The following is a 22759-nucleotide window of genomic DNA, read 5'->3' as shown; positions in this document are numbered from 1 at the left end:
TGTTGCACGAAGTAGAGATATTTACACGAGTTTCTAACATTTTGCTACAAAGCTTCGCTTTCACTCCAATTAATGCAAATAAAAATAATTATCGAATTATTAAGTAATCGACTTAATCCAAATCTCTATCAAACCGAAGCAATTGTTGCAAAAATCCAATATTCACAAAGTTTAAACGAATTAAGAGAAAAAATGACGGTTGGTATGAGAGGTAATGCAAAAACACTTACGTCCGCGTAAACGTTAGTAAGATTCTTTAATGTTTCCACGATTAAATGATTTCCACGGTTTATTTCGCTATTTGAATATACCACGAACACTTCAATTGCGTCATTACGCGAGCAAACGGCTGTTCATTAGTGTGTTTCAAGCCAGAATATTTAAGCAATAAAATTCCTAGCCAACGAAAACACGCGTAATACCAATATACATAGATATGTTGTAGGAAGAAGGTTGTTCATTCGAATCTACTTGGCGAAATTTATTGCGTTTTCTCGGCTGTGCGAAATTCGATAAAATGCACTACCTTATTAGTTTACATAAATTCATTTCATATTCATTAGAAGTGTAGTACGTTCTGCGCGATTCCAGACGTTAATTTATATAAAATATTATTGAAATACTATTATATATATATATGTCGAAGATGAAAGGACATCGGAGCCTTTCCTTTGGAATTTTGCGAAAATCCTCTAATACTTTAGCCTAGATTCTATCACAGCCGTGATTAAGCAATTGTTGTCATTCGATCCGATTGTATCTGTTCGAGATTTGTGATAGTGGGATTGGGCTCGAGGTGGCACAACTGGTCGCCGAACGTAGCCACGGTTACGAGATGGACGTTTTACCTGACGGAGGTGTGGAGAGGTTGTATGGTTCTCCCTAGAAATGTGATTGTGGCGGCATACGGCCTCGAGAACGGGCCTAGCCACGTGTGATTTTGCCTCGGAGGTGTCAATATAATGGGACACACGTTGTATTAATAATCAAACTCCAAGCAGAAACTGCCTAGCAACGGCGATTGGAACTTTCTCGATTCCTCTAACCAGTATATAACAAACGAACGCAATCGTAAAGAGAGGAAAATTGTCATCAGTCTATTATTTGTGCGATAACGCCATGGTTATTCGTCAAACTTTGTAAAAAGTCATATTTATACCTGTAAATGTAATCTCTGTTGTACAAAACGATGGCTAATTCAAATGAAGAATTGTTACGCGCCCTCAGTTCTAACGATAATCCGACATATAAATATTAAAGTATTTATTATCGAAATATTGAAGTATTTCATTTTTAAAAAGATAGATAAGATTTGGATATTTTTAGGGATTTATATCAAAGTTCATATCAAGGAGATAATTTACAGATTTTTCAAAGGTTTATACATTAATTTTCCAGATTCTGCACATTTAATAAATTTTATGAAATTTTTCAAAGGATTTTTCACAATGCTTTTGTCTATCCATAGCTTGACTTTTCTTCGATACTTTTCGATTTTATTTATTTGAAAAAATTTTATTGATAATTTTACTCGGATGCGCAGAGACATTTGAATGAATAAATTATATAAAATAATCTAAATAGTAAATAGCCTATCGTTGTCTGTCTTAGTTTGTTGACTAATTAATTTTATTAGTCTGATGTTAAAGTTTTTATTCCATGAAATAAAAACTCCAGATGTTTGATAAAAATATTATTTTATCAAATATACATTGATTCGTGCTTTTGAATTACTAAACAAATAATATCTCAAGAATCGAGTACATACTGTAAACATAGCGAAGCGTTTATGGCACACGTGCACACGGCATATACAGTTTGCGTTGATTTCACACGGTACGTAGTTAAAACTTGAAAATATTTTATCAGATTTTATGCAGTTTCTGGCAAAAGGAAACCTTCCTCTGCTTCTCTCACAGTTGTGTGTTCACATCGTTCCAAACAATTTCAAAATCTACAGATCTAGAACTTTTATATAAAAAATCTCTCCTTTTCAATTAAACTAATATGATTTAATATATTAGAAATCAGTTTTCATGTAAAAATTCTAATCTTTTTCAATATTCCGTGATATTTAAAGCTGCTTAGAATATTAAATAAAACAATAATCAATTCAATTCTTCTACCAAAGCTTTTCTCTTCGATGAAATTTCATTTTAAATTGGATATATATTTTAAAATTGATTAATAAGAGGAAAGCACATTCTATTTCAATGCAAGAAGCTTGTTTCATACATCTTTTACGATTGTTTCGCACGTCCCCGTGCGAGATTCCGATGCTGTAAGCTTTCGATCTTCTTTTTGCCAGCAGTTTCGTTGACTTTCCTTCTGTTAAACGCGAATCACGAATTCTCGTGATCGTAATACGTGCGCTTTCTCGCTTCGAACGTCGGACGCGCAAAATCGTGAGAATATACCATTGAGATTTAACTTGTAAATATGAGAGAAACGCGTATGAAAATAATTCTGAAATAAATGCAATACGTAGATACAGTAGAATTGAAAATACGACGTGGAGATTATTGCCAGAAGAATCGTGACAAATGAAAAACGTGATGAAACACAAGATGAAACAGCGTGCAATTTATTCTTTAAGTCATGTTCAATGTTACGATTTTCTCCAAGTATACAAATTTTGAATTCCTGTTATAAATGAGAATAACATTTTTGTGCCATAACTTCGTTCAATTAATGATTTTATTGTCGTGATAGAAACATACTGGCAATGTGAAACATAACAACATAATACTATTACACTAAATAAGAATTCTGATGATAGAGAATCCTATTATTCGTAGTAAATTGAGAAAATTTGATATTAAATTCCACGTTACGTTATAATAATTTCGTTCATTTCGTTAATCAGTATTTCCATTAAATACCTTAATTACTGTTCGACTAATTCACCTACTACACCGGATCATATCTATTAACTTATACGCTTTTAATCTACACAAATTTGATTAACGTTATCTTCATAAAGCCACAAAATCATTTCCCCTACGTATTCTGCTTTTTTTCAATTATCACCACGTAATATTAATTTATTGTATATCAATATGTAAATTAATTCGTTACCTACAAGTGGGAAATTGCCTATTTAAAATCCTGAAATTGTCGTGGTTTGCATTTCAATAAAAAAAGAAGAAAAAGAAAGAACATATCACGGAAACATTATTATTTCTTACTTTTGTTAACAAATCTTTGAATTCATCATCCGTAGTCTTTACTTATGTCATTTAGTAATCAGCAAGATTTTATATAATTAATAGATTTTTATGCATTTACGTGCGGAGCAAATGAAATAATAATAATAATACTAAAACTATACAGAATATATATATATATATATATATATATATATATATATATGTAAAGTATTGAAAAATATATAAAAATATATAAAATATATAATCTTTTAATAAGTGCAACAAACCTCTAATTGTCTCTCTAAACTGCTTCAAATAATTTCCATTTGATTTTAGACAATAATTTGAACAAACAGGCGTAAAAATCTGCAGTTTGGTAATCTGGTTAATTAGTTAGTTTAATAATCAGCGTTCTGGACGACGCGGTATTCACATGCAACGATTTACAGCGAAACGTCATGTGCTCAATATTCTTGTCTCTTCTCTCTGCTTTAGATACGACGATCTACGTCATAAATTACACATCTTTCCAACTTTGAATTATATCCTGCTGACAAGATCGCGGCTCGACAAGGAGATATGGCTAACACGCTAATGAAAACATTGTCATCGTGATCGCTGTCGTTTCGAGCAGCTGCGCGGCTAAAAGTCACGGCCGCCCCAAAGCTCTTTCACTTTTCACGCGAGGCGTTAAGTGCATTCTATCGGTCAGTCGTCGTTCCGAGTTAATAGCGGCCAATCGATAACGATACCATCAAGATTCAACGCGATACGAACAGTTTCCATATCTCGTTGATTGCTCGTCTAGGTTGCCTGGGGAACGATAAAACGTTTGTGTCCAACGAAAAGCGTAGAAACACGATGAAAAAAATTGGATAACACGTAGAGTACGTAGGAGATGTAACACGTGGATTGGACAATTCTATCGACAGAATTCTATACGAATGTTTATGATACAATTTGAACGTCTGTATGAGTTGCACGTGGTTTCAGATATAACGCAACTATTTGAATTATTGGTGGATTCAATAGGTGCATTAAGAATCTTCTGAACTAACGTAAAAGAACGTTCGTCCACGTACGACCACGACGAAAATAGTTTGATAGAAATGAAAAATGTGGGATAGAGAAATGGAATAGTAGGTTGATTGAGAAGTTTTGTCTCAAAATTCTGCATAGCATCATATTAATTCTTAATGGTTTTACCGTTTTACTTAATGGATACCGATGACATCGTCTAATTACCCTTTTTCGAAAAATAAAGCTGCAACAGTTAAAAGACTGGGCGGCGATACGTGTTTATAATTAATATAACAAGAACATAAATAAACCCATTTTATTATAGAATGATCCGGGGATTTTTATAAACGATACATAGTTTAACAAGAAAGTGAAGCTTCGTTAGTATTCGAATTATTGGTAGATACGGTAAATGTTAATATTAGGTTGTCCGAAAAGTGTCTTTCTTTCCAAAAGATGTTTTTTACAACGTGAAACCAAATTTGTGAAATGTCGCAGTGTTTATCTCAACAGCACAAAATGGATCGTACGTAATTCGACAAAATAATATAAAACAAAAAACGTTGTGCGTCTATTATTTCCTCATAAAACAAAAGAAACTTCTCGGACAACGTAATACGATTCGGATAAAATTAAAGAAGCGCGTAAATTGTTATCAGACGTTAAAACAAATGGACCGGAACTGAAGTTTTTAATAAAATACTAAATCGTTATATTATACTGTTTATCGGAACAATATATATGAAATCCTATCTCTTTGGCGCTTCTTTTAGTTTAGAATACTCGTTGAGGACCTTCACTTGCCTTATTCGTATTCTATTTTATTTCGAACAATTTAATAAAAAATTGAATAAGATAAAATAGGATTTCAAGTAGGTAATTTATTGTTATCGTTAGGAGATAACGAAAAGTCGTTGGATATCGCGGAACCGATCGTTTTACCAATATTAAAATAAAATTCTATTTATTTTACTATTTAACATATTTTTGAGTATTAGAAAAAATTAGATCTCAATTCGTTCTTAGTAATAATTCATATTACATCTACTCATCATGGTTTGTCACTGTGATTGTTTTTTTACTATCATTGTAAATGACTAATAATCCACACACAGAGTGTAATCCATTAACTCGACATAATTTAACATAATAAATTCAAAAACAATAACCATACACACACACGTGTATATTTTACACGCAATTTATACGAACAATAATCATTCTCATTGTATCTTCAGCAAAACTGAGAGTAAAATTCTACTCACCGTCGATGAATTCTACGATCTGTCACATTATTGCAGGAATGTTCTCCGGAATTGCTGCCACATCTTCTTCCTTTGTACGTTGCAGGAATTCTTTCACCACCTACACAATAAACAGACACTTTCATTGCATAGTCACTTCAATTACTTTTAAAAACTTTAATATCTGTATGTAATACTTTACAACCGACATTAATGTATATTAATAATTTTATTGACGTATTTATTCATCGTTGAAAACATTTCCATGAAAATGATTTAACCTTACTCGCCTAATCGTATACTAATCCGACTAATTCAGTATCGAAGAACAAATAGTCGAAAGGAATAAATATCAGGGTTTGTTTAGTTCACAATTTTCCAAATTAACAAGCCACAGTCATTTATATACGACTGATTAAAAATATTTTCCTTACGAAACATAATTTGATTATTTGTAGCAAATAAATCAGTTTTACGTATATACATGAAAATATTCGAACACACGCAGAATTCCTTTATGAATATCGTCTATGTGTTATAGAAAATATTTGAAAATTTCATTAGACTACTAATGACTTTAATAAAGAGTAACTACTAATGTCTCTGGCAAAAAAACGAGAATATACATGTGTGTATTTCATTTGTACAAAAATGTAGTTCGCTAATAATCCTGGCAGTTACTGTAAACTTTAAATAATAATAAAACAGAAACAATATATATATATATATACAAATTTTCTATGGTAAATGTTCAAATATTTTTACGAGCCATTATATGTGGTCACATATGTAGGTGCATAATATGCAAAAAATGACTATGGAATAAGGATAATTGCATAAAAATCAATTACACTTGCATACAAAAGAGCGCATATATTTCTTTTATGTACACATTACGATCTGGTTTTTTGTTTTATTTATGTCTGCTCACGGCAATGCGAAAACAAATTGTGTATCAAACGAAAGGAACAGTGCATAAACAACGCATGGAATTCGTATGAGCGATACCATCAAAAAGGTAAAGTGTTTTTCACGGTTCGTTTTTAAATTATTTCTTGGTTCTCACGACAACAGATTTACGGTAAAATATATTTTGCACGTTTGCAAAGTATTGCAAGCAGGCATATCGGTAAAATATGTACTTTGTTTTATTCCAAGCGTGTAAACTGTTTGCTGCAACGATATCGTGTATTTCGGACCTTGGAACCAGATTAAGAATAAAATTTACATATTACGTAAATGAGTAAATACGATGATCGGTTAGTTTCAATTAAATGAATCTATTCTAACAATTATACAGTCTATAGAATTTACAATTTTTTATATTTAAAATAACACCAAGTAGCTTAGTTTTAATTTTTCATGAACATTATTATTTAATACCTGACATTATTATTAAACGTTGTAACTTCTACAAAGATAAGATATACATATAATACACTGAAAGATAGAATTGTATAAAATAATTTTCAATAGTTTATTATATAGTTAAATATATGTATCACGAAGTAATACCGAGCAATTATAATTCATTAATTATTAATTCATTTTTTAAATTAGAATTCATTAATTAATTCAAGGGAGATCATCTTGAAATTTTACTTTTTAATATTATTCATAGAATTTTCATATTTCAAACTTCATTCGTGAATTATTCTTCAGAGTACTCTATTAACGAGAATAGAAACAAACGCCTTCGCTTGTACCCACACAGGTATAACTTTCAACAACTTGCGCTTCAACTTCTTAATGGGTGAGTTACTTAAAAAAGATTACATTTATGGATTTAAAGGTCACAGTATTAATGTTTTCATATTACAATATACAATTTGCATAATATTTTTAAGAGGAAGTACCTACTCCTTAGACTTTCACCACGTACATACGTTTGTACCTTTCAAACCTTTTGTTATTTACAATCATCGATGGTCTAAGAGCATTGCTTATCACAGAATATGCATTCGATTCTAAACGATTAACAACTTTTCTAAAAAATGTGAAGTTCATCAATATCAAAAACAACTTGCTATGAAAAACAGCAGAACGTTTCCCTCGCAAAACTAATCAACTTGAAAAATTCCACGTTTCAGTCAGTCGGTATCCTTGCAAGCGCCATAATCTTCGTTAAATTCCACTGAAAATTATCCTTATATCTACGTGAAAATCAGTTCACCGTTTCGAAAACGCCGACGTGACTCAACGTGACGTTAAAACGCGAGGAAAATCGTGCGATAAATCATTTCTGCGATTGATTTAGCACGCGGCATTTAGTAATTAAACCATTTGCAGGATAACTTTCTAACCGAGCACCGCTCGACGAAAAAGCAAACCGGTCGTGGTGCGAATTTTTACTCGAACCTGTTATAGCGACGAAATTATATTTGACACCCGAAAATCGTTCGCGGTTTCAGCCTTTTTAATCCTTCGCCGATACTGACCGATCCACTCAAGGGCACCGTGCCGCCGTCACCTTAATCTTAACACGATCCACTTAGTCTCAGGGAATTATTTTCAACTCGATTTATTCGAGAATCTCGAGGATACGCGTTCGGTAGTATTATTGAATGAAGGGCAGAGAGCAGCTGTGTAAATCTCATTGCAACCTGTCCGCGCGGAAATAATCCACACCTCTTTCGACGTGAAACACATCGAGCGGATCGTTTTTCCAAGCACCCATATCCTATTGGATAAAAAGCTGGCCATAAATCTTCCGCTTCGCCCTGTCGTCGTGGATATAATCTCTGTCGGTAGGTTACCGTCATCGGTACGCTCTTTCGCGCTTTAACAGGACACGTTTAACGGGCCAGAATCGAAAGGCATAAATCTCGCCTCGATTCGTGGATAATTTACGGTCTCTTCATGCGGAACGCGTCCAGACTGAGCCGAATTGTTTTTCACGGATCAAGTTTTTCGGAGGTGCAACGCCCAACTTGGACGTGTTCATTCTTTGAGGACAAGTCGATGATGAATTTGATAAGGGATGCTGAGCGCACTGACTTAATTTTTAAGAAATATTCCGTCAGGCATGATTTCATTGATTCGATGTTCCTTAGAGCAGAAACTATTTAAAACGTCTAAACTGACATGGTTTCTAATTCGTTGTAAAAATTTATTAATTAGATTGTAAGTCTTCGTAAAGATCAAGCAAATTTATATTAATGTAGATTTTTCACGATGCGATATTCGGTGAAAAATATAAACAATTTTTCTTGTAGGCCAATTATCATGGTTATTTTAATAGAAATGTGTATATAGTTCGCTATACGTTTATCGTTGGTAATTCTAATATCGAAGAACTATTTAGCTCGCTATCTTTTTTCCGATATTGTTCCGTTAATTTGTCCGTTTTTGTACGTACATTTATTGTTAGTAAAAATAAACGGTGGTAGCTGAGATTCCAGAATTAAAGAATTACAAAATTCAGATAATTCATTTACCGTTTCTCGTCGTAGATTGTGAGAACAGTTCGAAGAGAAAAGAAATAGAAAACAATCAAGTCTTTGTGCATCTTCCTGGATCTGACGCCTACCATGTCATATGTTTTCTTTAAATATAATCTTTCACATTTCTTGGTAATGTCATTTTGGTATCATCGTGCATTCGAGGAAGCTCTACTGCCCTTTTTACAATATATTATCCGAAGAGCAGATGGCAAATAAATGATTGCATTCATCTATGGTTTAATAAATGTCTTCTTAAATCTCTACAGATAGATGGTCGTGTCAATTGAGAATTTATCGTGATAAGACTATATTTCCTTTCAAATTGTAATTGTCAGAATAGAACGAGCCAAGAGTAGGAAATGTGTGTGAATAATAGTTCTATGTGCATAATAAAAATTCAACGTTTAATCGCATGCTGTATTATTTATTTCGAGTTGTATTATACCTTTTATTTTCAACATAACCATGCTCTGTGTCGTATCACATTTCCTTTAAAATTTATATTACGTTTCATTGTATTCTTGACATATATTCTCAACGTATTCATATATTCCACATAAGATATACTGCTTGAATTTTTGAATTTTCAACCGGAAACCTTCAACGTATGAATCAATCGGTAGCTAAGTTTGAGGACTGTAAACTGATAATTCTCTCTATTCAAACATCACACTAAATTTTCGTCAAATTATCTAGAACAATTACTTAATATCTTGTTACAAGATTTTGTTTAGTGACTATTTAATTTAGTCGCTTTGATGTAATTACTAAGTATCTGTTGTTGTAACTAGACCGCAAATATTTATGCAGATTCATACTTCCACTAACGTAATTCGAATTAATGGAACCCTCGATAAAAGATATAATTGTTAGAAAACAGATGTATGTACATCTGTATTGTACGAGCGAGGAATGAAAGAGAAGAAGACAAAAGGAAAACGCCACGAGACGAGCGTATCGCGTATGTGTTGAATAAATGAATGTGCAATAAAACAAATTTATTCCTGTTTCAGGTGTACAAGAGAATAGAGCGCTGTTCGTGAATATTTCAAGTTATTATCTCATATATAAAATAGTTATTCTGTTCCAAATAAATTTTGTACTTAATAAAACGTTATATAGTATTACTTTAATAATAATGACTACTGTATTTTGAATATTTTACATATTTTTGCGTATTATGTGCATTCACAGTTATGCACAATCTAGTTATAACATTGTATCAAATACGAAGTGTTAAACTTTGTATGGACAAAATTTGTATTTAATATTTTCCAAGCTTCGAAATTGGTCTTAAAATTTACACCTAGAAATATCCAAGTTTTTCAAACTAGATTCTCTCATAAAGATAACTCACCCTTGTCGAATTACAACCGTATAATCCACGTCACGAATTAAACTCAGCCGTAAAAGGCAAAGGGCTAAAGCGTTAATCCTAAACTCATTTAACCATATTCTGTATTCTTCCTATTCTTTCGATCACAAGTTATCAAGGAACAAGCGAGTAACCTAATCAAGAATCCCAACAGCAACTACATCAAAGCAAGTTCCACTAACCACCTTTTCAGTGTGTCCAGTATGGCAGCGAACAGGTGGCAAATCGGCGACTTTATAAATCGAGGGATCGATAAATCTCTTTATGAACCTGACCAGCTGAACGTAATCTGTGTAGCGAGTGAAAGGTCTCGCGCAGGACGAGTTCCTTATCCTTTGCTAGTGGTTGCCACGAAGCGACGTCGAATCGTCGTGATTTAACCCCGCAAAGCCGCTCGATTCTCCAGTCTCGGATCCTTAGATCGACGATTAGAACAGGTGTCTTGGATCGTCCTTTCGATCGCCGAGACTCGTTCCCGACTAGACTCATCGAAGGAAAAATGTTACTGGTCGCACGTGCACGCGTATCAAAACGTCTCCTGCAGGTTAATCCACGTAACTTGAAGACATTTATTTATATGACTGATATTTACCTGATTTGAAATATTCTTCCTACCGTGATCCTCGTTAATCACGTCACTTGGCTTCGTGTAATTTAAAAGGCTATGTTGTTTTTAGTATTCTTCCCTAACAATTTTTTCATTCCTGTTGGTCGTATTGCATTTAATAATATAATGAACCACTTTGATAAATTAACAGGATTTAATAAGAAAATTATTACAAATATTTCGTACGAGTTTTCGTCTTCTTCTCTGTAGTAAATTGAAGTGTTGATTAAATTTTGTTCATAAAATGAATATCGGTTCTTAGCGACGAAGTTTAGGATTACAATAACGCGATAATTTCTTCTTCTTAAAAGTTCTTAAAGTTCCAACGACAAACTAAAGCCCCGAACGACTGAAATTCAAGCAAATAGGTACTCAACCAATCTGAACGAGGCTTTAGCCTCTTGTTGCTGGCAACGGCGAGGAATGTAACAGCGTAAAAAGACCTTGGCAGGGAATATAATTAACAGAGATAAAAAATTCGCGGCAACTTTCAATCGACGCGGCCTAACGCGATCGGCAGGTTCGAATCTCGAGTCGACTTTTTTCTTTTTTCTCTTCCTTTCTTCTCTTTTCTTCTATTGAACAGCCAGTGCAACGGTTCGCATAATTCAGACGCGCGGGTCCCGCTCGCTGCCGATTGCGTACACGCGCTGCTCCTTGTCGCGCGTTCTTTTCATGTAAATCGGGTGTCGGTACACCTATGTGATCACGCCCCGCGGTGGAAAAAGATTCTGGTCGCTTGTCAAGTGAGAGGGAAACCGCATGGCTCAACCGTGAAATATTGGTAGGTAGCTAAAATATAATGGCGGGCTGGTTCGGTAGTCGGTTTATTATCCGGTAAGTTTACATGTTAGATGTTATAACGTTGTATAGTCGGAGAATTATATGCAGGTTTTGTAACGAATGTTTAGATTTGGGTGGATTACTGACGGTTGCTATTGGAATACTTTTGCTTCAGACTTTTACTTCAGCCAGAATGATTCTTTGGTTTGATGCACGCGGAGAATGCAGAAACATTATGGAACTGTGCAAATATTTTATTGCTCCTTTTGTTTTTTAGATCGATATTTTTTTCATTGGGCATTTAACGACTCATACGAGCTTTGTTTCCCCTATACAAATATCTATATTTGTATGGATAAAGAGCATGCAGCTGGAGCAGAGTACGACGTTCGTACGAATGAAGAGTACATAAATTGTTTCGATGATGTTTTCAATTTTTGAATTGCAATTGTTTAAAAAGTTGCAGGTAGAGGAGCAAGCCGATATATCTGGGTGATTATAGTCTCTGTACCTAAAGTTCAATGTAATTTAAAGTTATTGTTCGAATTCAAACTCTATAATCAAATTTCAAGATTTTTGTTCCGATTTTGAAATTAAGATTCCCAAGTTACTTGAAATCTGCTTGTGAGTTTTTGATTTGACGTTTAGAGAAAGTGGAATTTAACATTGTGAAAATATTTCATTACTGAACTTTTCCATTTAGTTTCTAAAGTATAATTTTTGATCTGGTTTTCAAGTGATTTTTTATTAGAAACTTGCAATAAATTGTGTATATACGCGTCGAGAATTTTTCAACTTTCTTTTTCAAGATAATACACTTTAAATCCATTCCTTTATAAAACTGTGAAATAGGTTCGTACATGGATACACTTAAAACACCTTTCAAAGCCGTTATAGTAAAACGATAAGAAGGAAATTGCTTGTGTGATCAAACCTGAAAATCGCTGTTAACTTCCACCGTACCATTTTATTAAATTACGTATGAATGAAATATTCAAATTGACGTATCTCCCCTGCCACGAGAGATATGAAGACAATTAGGAGCGCATTATACTCCGAATGACGTGAATACAGCGCACGTAAGTCGATTCCCCCCAGATCCAACCTTCGCACACTCGTTGTCGCTCACCCTGCGTGTACGTGACTGTATTGTGAATGTACATGAATGTTTCAATAAACATTAGACGTAACTATTAATTATTAAGAGTATTAGAATTCCACTTATCTGAACTTATCTCAGGACAAACAGTTTACACGATAGAAGTTTGCATAGTTCGAATTCATCTAATCGGAGCTCACAAATTTTCCGCACTATTATTTGTCGATCGTATAATACGAGCTGAAATTCAGATAAGAAAATTCAACCGGTAAGAGTTCGGTCAATCGGGCATTAACTAACAATTCATTCCAATAAATAGATTTCAACTGTACTACAATGATTATCACAAACGATACCTTGCTAGGAGGTCTAAGGCGCGTTTACACTGACAGACATTGTCTACGTACATTGCTCGCCTACACTCGCCAAAAGATGTATGTAGATCGCAGGCAATGTCGTTTGTTCACTAGCAGCGTGCCGGCTACCCGGGTATAATTCGATGTCGATGAGTTGAAGATATGTTAGAGATGGAACACACGGATCGTCGATGTTCCTCTCAAGTACGAAGCGCAGTACCTTGTGCTTTTTAAATCCTGACTTTTGAAGAATAAATGCATGCACCTACTTCTGCAGCCGGATATTATTTAATATAAACAATGAATACTATGTATGAAAAAGTTTTCTCCCATAAAATGCGACACATGCGTTTAGTTGTTAATATTTGATAGAAACCCAGAATTTAATGATTTGATTTAAGTTTTTCAACCCTTCGAAGCAATTTTTTTCGATATAAGTACATAGGTTAATAACTTTTTATAGGAAACACCATGACAGATCGAGTAGTGTATTAAAAACTGTATAATTCCTTTGAAAAAAATGAAGTTCAGCCGAAGTTCGCTTTCGGAACAATTCTTTACGGCATATCCACGAATGGATGGTACGTGACTCTGCAGTGATTTCGACAAACAGCGTGTATTTTCAAATTTTCTACTTTCGCCTTTCCTTGCTGCAATAGCGAATGCTTCGTCATAAATCTCACCATCGCACGGCGGAATCGTTGCTTCCTAAATGGAGTAAAAAACACATTTTCCCTACATTTGCTCGCAGACGTTGTCTCTCGTCTTCCATTCTAATGGAAGACAAAATACTTGTCCGTGAACGTGCATTCTACGAGGCTTTTCATCGGACGACGTATATAGATTGACCGCGAATGCATGTCTATCAACAATTGTCTGCACTAGGTTCTTACTCGCGGATTGTCTCTGGACTTGAATTTCGTTTTCCTTTGTCCGCGGATTTCCCGCGGAAAATAAAATTGCCTGCGAATACGTGTCTACGGATAAATCTCTGCTAGTGTAGACTGGCCTTTAGACTGCTACAGCTTAGCGGAAAACGAGAACGTACGTGTACGTTGTTTTAAGAAAAGTGGTCGCTAATATCCCAAACCTATTAGTTGACGTGACTTTAAATAATAGAATAACAACGATAAAATTCATTTAGTTGCTTAACAAAAACCGAAACGAATAAGCTGTATACGCAGCAAGCAAGCAAGCAAGCAAGCAATATCGATCAGTCGAGGCGTCAAAGGCTACTCGAACAATTCCAATATTCCACTTCAATAAATTACAAGCCGCTAACGGCCAGCCTACAATAAATCGAAACGCAGAACTCTATTATTGTCGCCCCCGACGCGTTAACATAGCCTTCCGTTCCTTCCTTTCATCTCTCGATACTGGTTCGCATTGCAATCCGCGTGCCCACGAACCGGTACCAGATAGCAGCAGTAATAAATGTCGACAGGTCGGGCGAGCAACTGACCAATAAAAATTTATCATCGCCGTACCGTGGATCGTCAAATTCTACAGATGCAATGCTCATGTAAAATTTATCCAGTCGAAGAACTAGAGAGGGAATAAAGACAATTGTATGAAAAATGTAGAATAATGTTTAAGATGGGAACACGTACGTTTGAGATAGGAATAAACGAAATAACAATAAAATAAAATTGACGCTTATTACGGGATTAGATTATCATTTTGATTTGCAAAAGTCACAAAAAATCAATTTACGAAAATTTTGTTATAAACCAAGAACGTAAAATTTTGGACGTATTTATGTTAATATGCTTCTTCGCTTATTGCTAGTATCTAGTTCTTCTATACTCCTCGTGTATGATATATTTTTCATCTTTTAAATGAATTTAATTTAATAAATATTCTGGTAAAAATCATCATTGTACAGAAATTTGTGAATTGAAACGTACCTATATGGTGTTTATCGGCGAAGTATAATAATTGGAATCGGCGATGACTAAATTTTGTTCGACTTTGATAAGAAAAACGACGGGAGATTAGCCATTTGCTTCGAAAGAAATAAAAGTGAAATGCTACCGATGTCAATTAATTTTTAATAGCCTATCGTTGTCCGGATGAAAATGGTTATCTTAGGAATTATTGGCTTGTTATCTTCTTTGGTACCCATTAATTATGCACTAAATGTAACTTTTTTCCGATTAATTGTCGTGATATCAATTTTTTGAAATGTTTTTTATGCTGTTCCTATATTTAAATCGCTAACTTGATTGGAATTATTTTACTTTTATGATAATGTAAGCAGGTATCAATTAATCGTTTTATGGACCGTTCGATTTTCTTTTCTTATTGTTGTAAATTTGGCACAAGGAACTTGAAGTTTTTGTACTTTTAGAGATATTGGCTATTTTATATGTAACGCATAAAACAATCGTTTTATTGCATAAAAATGCATTTTAATGTTATGAATTAATTTTCTACGATGAACAGAAAGTGTTCGTTATTGCAGATCGAATTCTTAAATAAATAATCTATATAGAACTTTCGAGAAAATTGTTTTTGTTCATTGAAAAGCTGAAGCTTACGGTTATGCAGTAACAAAGTATTTTAAAACATATGTTTCTTATTTTCTACATTTTTGCCTTCATTTCAAAATACACGTGTACATATATGGAAAGGCACTTTCATAAAGATAAATAAAGAAACTATTTATCACAAAATTTTGTGAAAAATATTTTTTATTATTTTTTTCTGTTACCCATACGTATATATTGCCCATGAATTTTTATTTCCTGAGAACAAAGGTATACTAGGCGCTTTACTTATATTTTATTGTTTATAATATATTCGAACTAATCGGAAATTTTTTTGCGCCATTCCTAATAATTCCTAATAATAAAATGTTAAGTTCGAAAATACGATTTACGATCGTCATAAGGGAACAAGATTAATTTTACGTTTTTAAAAAATTTTCACTAAATATTACGAATATTTCATTACAAAACTAAATATATATATCAAACTTTTCCAAAATATCGTCTAAGCATCGCGAGCATTTAACTTTAAAGCCAAATACATGCATATATATGTATGTCGCGTTTCTACAAAATGTTATCTCGATTACTCAATTTCAAGGTTGAATTGTTTCTTTGCTAATATTTCTTCCACTATCTAAAGCTCAATATTTCATTTTTCAGTACCTAGTGGTTCGCTAAACGTTTCATAAAACGATTATGAAAGTAAATGACATGAATTTTTATTAAATTCGTATCAACCTTTCAAATTGTATATCTTTCCCACAATTATCCGAAGAATGGAACGATTGCCTTTTATCCACAGCAAATCGACAAGTTGTGAAACTGAAACTTCTTCCTATATACAATTCCGTCGGCATTTTTAATATCATTATCACGTCTGATCTATTCATACCGTATTCCCTTTATTTATAGTGGTGGTAGAATTAACGACCGAAGGCCGAAGATTCTTTTCCCATTTAGACCTTAATATACCTATGGAGATCGATTTTATTCCTAGCACGAAACCGAGAATCGAGAGAGTACTCGAGCATTCATCTTGCAAGAAGGCTTGCACGGGTGTAAGGAACGTGTAGAACCGCGCCGATCGGCACGAGTTTCGAATAGAAACGGCCGGTGAATACAACGGGCACCGCACCTAGAATGCCACGAATCCCGTTGTTCCTCATCGAAAACTGATGTACGGAGATTGAATGTGATCGACCAATGAAATTCAATGAAGCCCGACTACGGCGATCTTTTGCATTCGACCGATCACGTGCTTTCCAATCGAACTATTTCATGGAATCGTTCCTTTACCTCGTTCATGAATACCGCCGACGAAGATATTTCATTTCTCTATTTTTGAATATCTTTAACAATGGTTTCTAATTTAACTTTAAAATTCTTCGTATTCTATGTTATATCGTTAACGAAAGATATTTAATTCAATTTACTTCAGTTCTTCAGATATTTAATATCACTTCTAAAATTAGCATTCCCTTCGATTTTGAATCGTATTAAATAAGATTATTGAATTCCAGCTGTAGGAGTGTTATTTTCTGCATCTTTAAATATATACCAACGACCAGGATACTCGAAATTCAGTTGGAAATTTGGAATTTGGCTGTCGAAGGAAACAGTAAATTAAATTTCTTGTCATAGTAATATTAATGATATATCATGCGCTTCGAGGCAACGTATGATACATCGAAAGCAAAGTATGGGATAATTTATTAGTGTCGAATAGAAAGTGATGAGTAGGTGGTTTTTAGAAATGTCTTGATTCGTCTTATTTACGTTGCTTGTAAAGTAGAATGAGCTATAATTCGTATGATAAACTATGAATAAACATCTTGATCGAAGAAATTCTATTTTATATATGGAATGTTTTTGCATAAAAAAGGAAGACATATGTCGAAATAGTAATTTCTCGATCGAAAAATAATTTACATAAGGAAATTGAGACATAAACTGGATTCTATCTTTTTTCTCTCTACATTCGCAAAATATGTGGAATTCAAAGAATCATTATGCCACATTTGATAGTACCCATTACAAAATTGACAAGTGATAATTGATGAAATGGCGAATACTTTTAAAAATAATTTCTATCAATAACACACACAATGTAAATTTTATTACTGCGAATCTTTAAGAAGCAAGCAAAATTTCCACTTTAGATTATTCAATTTGGCAAAGGATTTCTCAATACGAAATACATTCGTACCTTTTTATCGTATTAAAAAACGATAGTCATTTTAGTCATAATATTATTTCTTCTTTAACCTCCTCTTCTTTTCAACTAACACATAATACAGTCTCCGAAAAAACATTTTTTACGTCATGCTCAACCTGCTACAATAAAATTTTTAGTTGTTATATACATGCGCCCCAAAACTCCCATCCGATTCTATTAGGTCGTCCGAAAAGTTTCTTTCGTTTTATAAGGAAATAATGGATGTACAACATTTTCCGTTTTATATTATTTTGTCGAATTACATACGATCCATTTTGTTTTATCAAGATAAAGATCACAACATTTGACAGATTAGATTTCATGTTTGTATAAAGATGCATCGTTGTAAAAGACGTGCCTGTAAAAGAAAGACACTTTTCGGACAACCTAATATTTAACGCAATTTGACATTTCCAATTAATATCGGTGATATCGTATTTTTTGAGGAATTTTTCTTTCATTAATAATTCCTTTGGTTCTCTACAAAAATGACACGTTGAAGAAATTGCCAATTTTCTCTTTAAAGGCTCAATACCATTAAAAAGGTTTTCCAAAAGTGAAAACAAATGATAACTTTACTTAACATTTAACGTGTACCACCTGTGCTCTTCCTTGGTACACGAGACATAGCTGTTCTACCGAGATACGAAACATCTATAATTAAACAGACTTCAATCAGTAGTGGTATTTGATTTTAGCATTTTCATATTTCAGTAGGAATGAATAATTCCTAAGAATAAATACATTCCATTTCATCGAATACAAGACAAGATACGTGTAGCGATCGTCGAAAGATGCCAAGATCTTTTCAAACAACCCGCTACAGTAATTATGGTAATCATCTGTCAGAAACGTCAGGAATTTTCTGAACAACCGAATAAAACAAAAATCCTTTGCGCGAGAGAACTGTCGAAAATCGGGATTCCCGGGTCGGCTCGATCAGCGTATCTCCGTTTAGGATAGAAATTGCGACAAGCATCGGACGATCGGTCAGGCGCAGACCAGAGGCAGACTATCCTACGAGCGGAATAAGAATACTTTCTCCTCGGAGCTATGCCTTTCTCGCGGTTACAAGGAAGGGGTGGAGGGGGAAGTGACAAGGATTCTCGGTCCTGCACACAGGACACACCGGTTTCAGGGGATCCAGGCCAGTCAAGGCTCGAAAATAGTTTTGTAATTGAATTTCAATTGAATCGGAGCCCGTTGGCGTCTCTCGCGCGCATCCTGCGTTGCGAAAGTGTGCTACGACGATCCGATCCGATCGGGAGAACCGTTCGTCGTTCACCCGGCAGAAGTAAGAGTGAGTAACGGTAGTTCTCTCCTCTGCCCCATTGCCGTCTGCTCGACACCGCGATTACACGCTTGCTACTATTGTGCCTCGCTGCGGCCAGAGTATGGGGATTGTTTCTTTCGTTTGTTCGCAAATGGATCGAACTAACGTAGACCATTATATGCTATATCGAGACGATTTTCTTCGAGAAAGAGTGGTCGAATTGGTGATGGAGACGTTGATATGATAAATCACGGAAGCAGGCAAACTTTTGAGATGCCTTCAAAGGAGAAGGATGTAAATTCTATGTGGATATATGTTATACGTATGCACTTGTAAATTGTGTTTCTTGCGTATATGATCATGCTATTAGTTTCCAGCGTTCTTCTCGCAAACGATAAATACGAGGAAAAGATGAAAAAGAAGACAGATGAATGGCTCAAAGTGGACGTATCTACGATAATATTTCTTTTGCAAACGGAAAAATATTTTTTTAAATGGAAGCTTTGGTTTTTCGTTTGCATATGTTGAATTCTTTTGTCATTCTATGAAAGAAAGTATTAAGGTAGTATAATTGAGAACTGATTAGTTTAAAAGATATTTTATCTTTAAGTTTTCTTTTTTATCTAGAATTTGTCGCATGTAAAGCAACGAAGACATAAACTGCGCTTCGTCTTTTCTTGCCTCTCGTATCCTAATTAAAGTTGAAACATTTTTTAGACTAATCAGTTTTCGACTGTATTACTGTAATACTTTCCTTTTCGTGGAATGGCGAGAGGATTGAATGCTTGGGAAAAAAGAAACGTTTCCATTTAAGAAAATTCCTGCGATTGCAAAATGCCCATAGGCTTTTGCACTTACGGAAAGATATTAACGCAAATATGTGCATAGTTCTCTTCGAACTATTCATCTTTCTCCTGTTTCATTTTTTCCTCGTACTTATCTTTTACGAGAAAAACGGCGAAAATTAATAGCGTGCACATCTTGTATATGTTATATGTAATACACTTACAAACTGTACGTGTTCACATTACATAACAATATTTACAGCTGCTAATTTTGTAATACAATTTTATAGCAGCTCCTTAAATGTTTCCCAACGGTGTAATTTTGTTATAGATTACGCATCATAATTGAAATGTTGTAATGCTAAACGGTTGAAGTGTCAAGAAAGTGAAAAACGATTCTTTTACCGGTTAAAGTAAATTCTATTGTGTAAAGTTCAAATAAAGTGTAAATTTCATATGGAGTACGGTGAAAAAAGATACAAATGCTGAACAATTTATTTTAGCCATTAAGATTAAGCTAAGCTAACGTTGGAAATGTAAGTTCTAATTAGAATGAGATTGAAAAGGATGAACGTGTAATGTACAAACAGCTTAACTCGTCTGATACACTTTTTACCATCTTCCCTACACTGATAAAATGTTAAATGCTGAAAGAAGCAGAGAAAGAAGAATAAGTAACAATCGGATTTTAATCATTCTGATATTATTAATTTCGTATGATTATCTTAATGCTTTTGATTGTCATGTAACATTTATCTGCGTGTAAATATTGTACTCGTTTTTAAACATAAAATATGACCTCGATTATTCGATTATCGCATGAGGTTTTATTGCATCTCTTAGAGCACAGGTTTAACGACAGATTTTATGTTTTCTGCGTCTAGGCGAATGTCCTTTATTTTTTCTTTTTTGTTACGTCTTTTACAAACATGTACCTTTCTTTTTTATTGAAGTTTTATAGGCATGTTAATTTTTACAACCGAAGCAATATTCAACAGATAATGAAACTAATTTTTTTCGAGTCCGTCATTTTTTAAATTATAGATGTTTGCTGGTTTCGCAATAATTATTTCGTGGATACAAATTTTATGCGATAGAATAGACAAAGCGCATTATCTTGTTTTCTTCATTTAACATTTTTTTTATGAATATAATATCTATGAGATAAAAAGCAAACTATAGTCGAGATGATAATGACATGATAATGAATCCAGATACTTGTTCCATAAATCATGGAAATGTTTATTAATATTAAGAATTCTATAAATATTAGTCGCCCTAAAAATGTTTAATTTAATATTTTGAAATTCCAAACACTTCGATTAAAATCCTTCATCAAATCACCATTTCAATCATCATCTACGTCAAAATTAAAGGTAAACGTTCTAAAAAAAAAAAAAAACGATTCCTTATTTCATTTTATCCAAAAGTAAACAAAAATGGAAATGAATTTTTAACCTACAAGAAGAAAATTCAGATATATCTTGCTCCTGAAAGCTACTTGGCCCTGCTAGTAAGAATCATCATAGATCATTTAATATGGTTAAAGAAATTGATTATTTCCAGGCAGAAAGGAATAAGACATATAATAAAGCAGAAAAGCTAAGACAATATATATATATATTTTTCATAATCTCTTCTTCTACTAATAAATTTTTAAGAACAAGGTAAACATACAATTTCTCCATCATAAAGGTCTGACAATTCATTTGACAATAAGTATATATATATAAAAGAAAAGAATAAAGTGTATTACTTCATCAAGTATCTTACATGAATCAGTGATATCTGAAAATGAAACAAACCTATGTTACACAATAATTATTCTCCAATCGCATTGGAGAAACAAATCAATAAAGGTAAATAATAAAAAGGATATTGTAGAGATCTCTGTCTGAAATAAACTGATACTTGCGGGTACTGTATATCTACGGTATCTATGAAGAAGTTAGCAATCGTTCAGGATACTTTCGAAAGACGCCATTCGTACACGTGATACGTACATACGTTCCAGCTCGGCTTTGAACGATCGTAGACAGATGGATAGGGATAGCATAGGATAGGATAGACAGGATACAGTATATATTCTGTTCTGGAATCTGCTCTCGACGCTGTTGTGGGTGAGAGTCAGAAAACTAGGACTCGCGTACTCGGTAAGAATGCGAATCTAACGGGTGAGCCGCGGTTTACTGCTTGAGCACGTTCACTTTACATTCATGCGTGAAGCCAACCGGTGTTTATGGGCACGAAATAACTTTTTACGCGCCTGATACGCTTTTGTATCTCATTCCGAAATTGACTTATTTTTTATTCTTCTTCGTGCACGATGTACTACTTCACGTAAAAATATTATATTCTACTGTAACATAAATTCGTTTTGTTTTAACACACGCATCACAAATATTGTAATAAATAGAAAAACAGTGCATTTCCAAAACAGGGAAAAGAGTATTTAGAATTATGCAAAAATTATTATATTGGATAGTCTTCCTCTTTTCCTTTTTTTAAATCGAAAATAAATGGATTGTCATTATGAGTCAATTCTAGAGTTATTTTTATATGTGAGCTTTTTTTGTACTAATTCTTCTATACTTAATGTTGTATATAACGCCATACTTTATTAAATTACTGTATAATTAACCGAACGAAATATTTTTCGCTTTCTTGGTAAAAGCGATCCAAATTTAAGTACACCATGTCTTATTCATAAGAACGCCAAAAAAATATGCTTTGTAAAAAGAAAGATTTTTCTACAAGGAGAAGAGAATAATAATGTTTTATACATATTTAGAATATATAAAAAAAGTAAATATATATATATATAAAAATATTCATACGAGTTACTATAAATTACAGAATCATGTATAAAAAAGATCTTACATATATCTCGTTGTTTGTAAACTTATAGCGATTATAAA

At 33.6% G+C, this 22759-nt stretch overlaps 1 protein-coding gene across 3 annotated transcripts in view; it reads right to left on the bottom strand.

Moving 5' to 3' along the window:
- Positions 1-22759, bottom strand: part of LOC122569141 (class A basic helix-loop-helix protein 15-like) — a 257562-nt gene that overhangs the window by 143016 nt on the left and 91787 nt on the right. For all 3 annotated transcript variants that reach the window (XM_043729712.1, XM_043729711.1, XM_043729710.1), the window contains one exon: positions 5435-5534. The gene's annotated coding sequence lies outside the window, so the exon portion shown is untranslated. The remainder of the gene's footprint in view (positions 1-5434; positions 5535-22759) is intronic.

Source organism: Bombus pyrosoma, linkage group LG7 (assembly GCF_014825855.1).
Source record: "Bombus pyrosoma isolate SC7728 linkage group LG7, ASM1482585v1, whole genome shotgun sequence".
Taxonomy (NCBI): Eukaryota; Metazoa; Arthropoda; class Insecta; order Hymenoptera; family Apidae; genus Bombus; species Bombus pyrosoma.
Note: the sequence above shows the minus strand (reverse complement) of the source record. Positions and strands in the feature narration are given on the sequence as shown.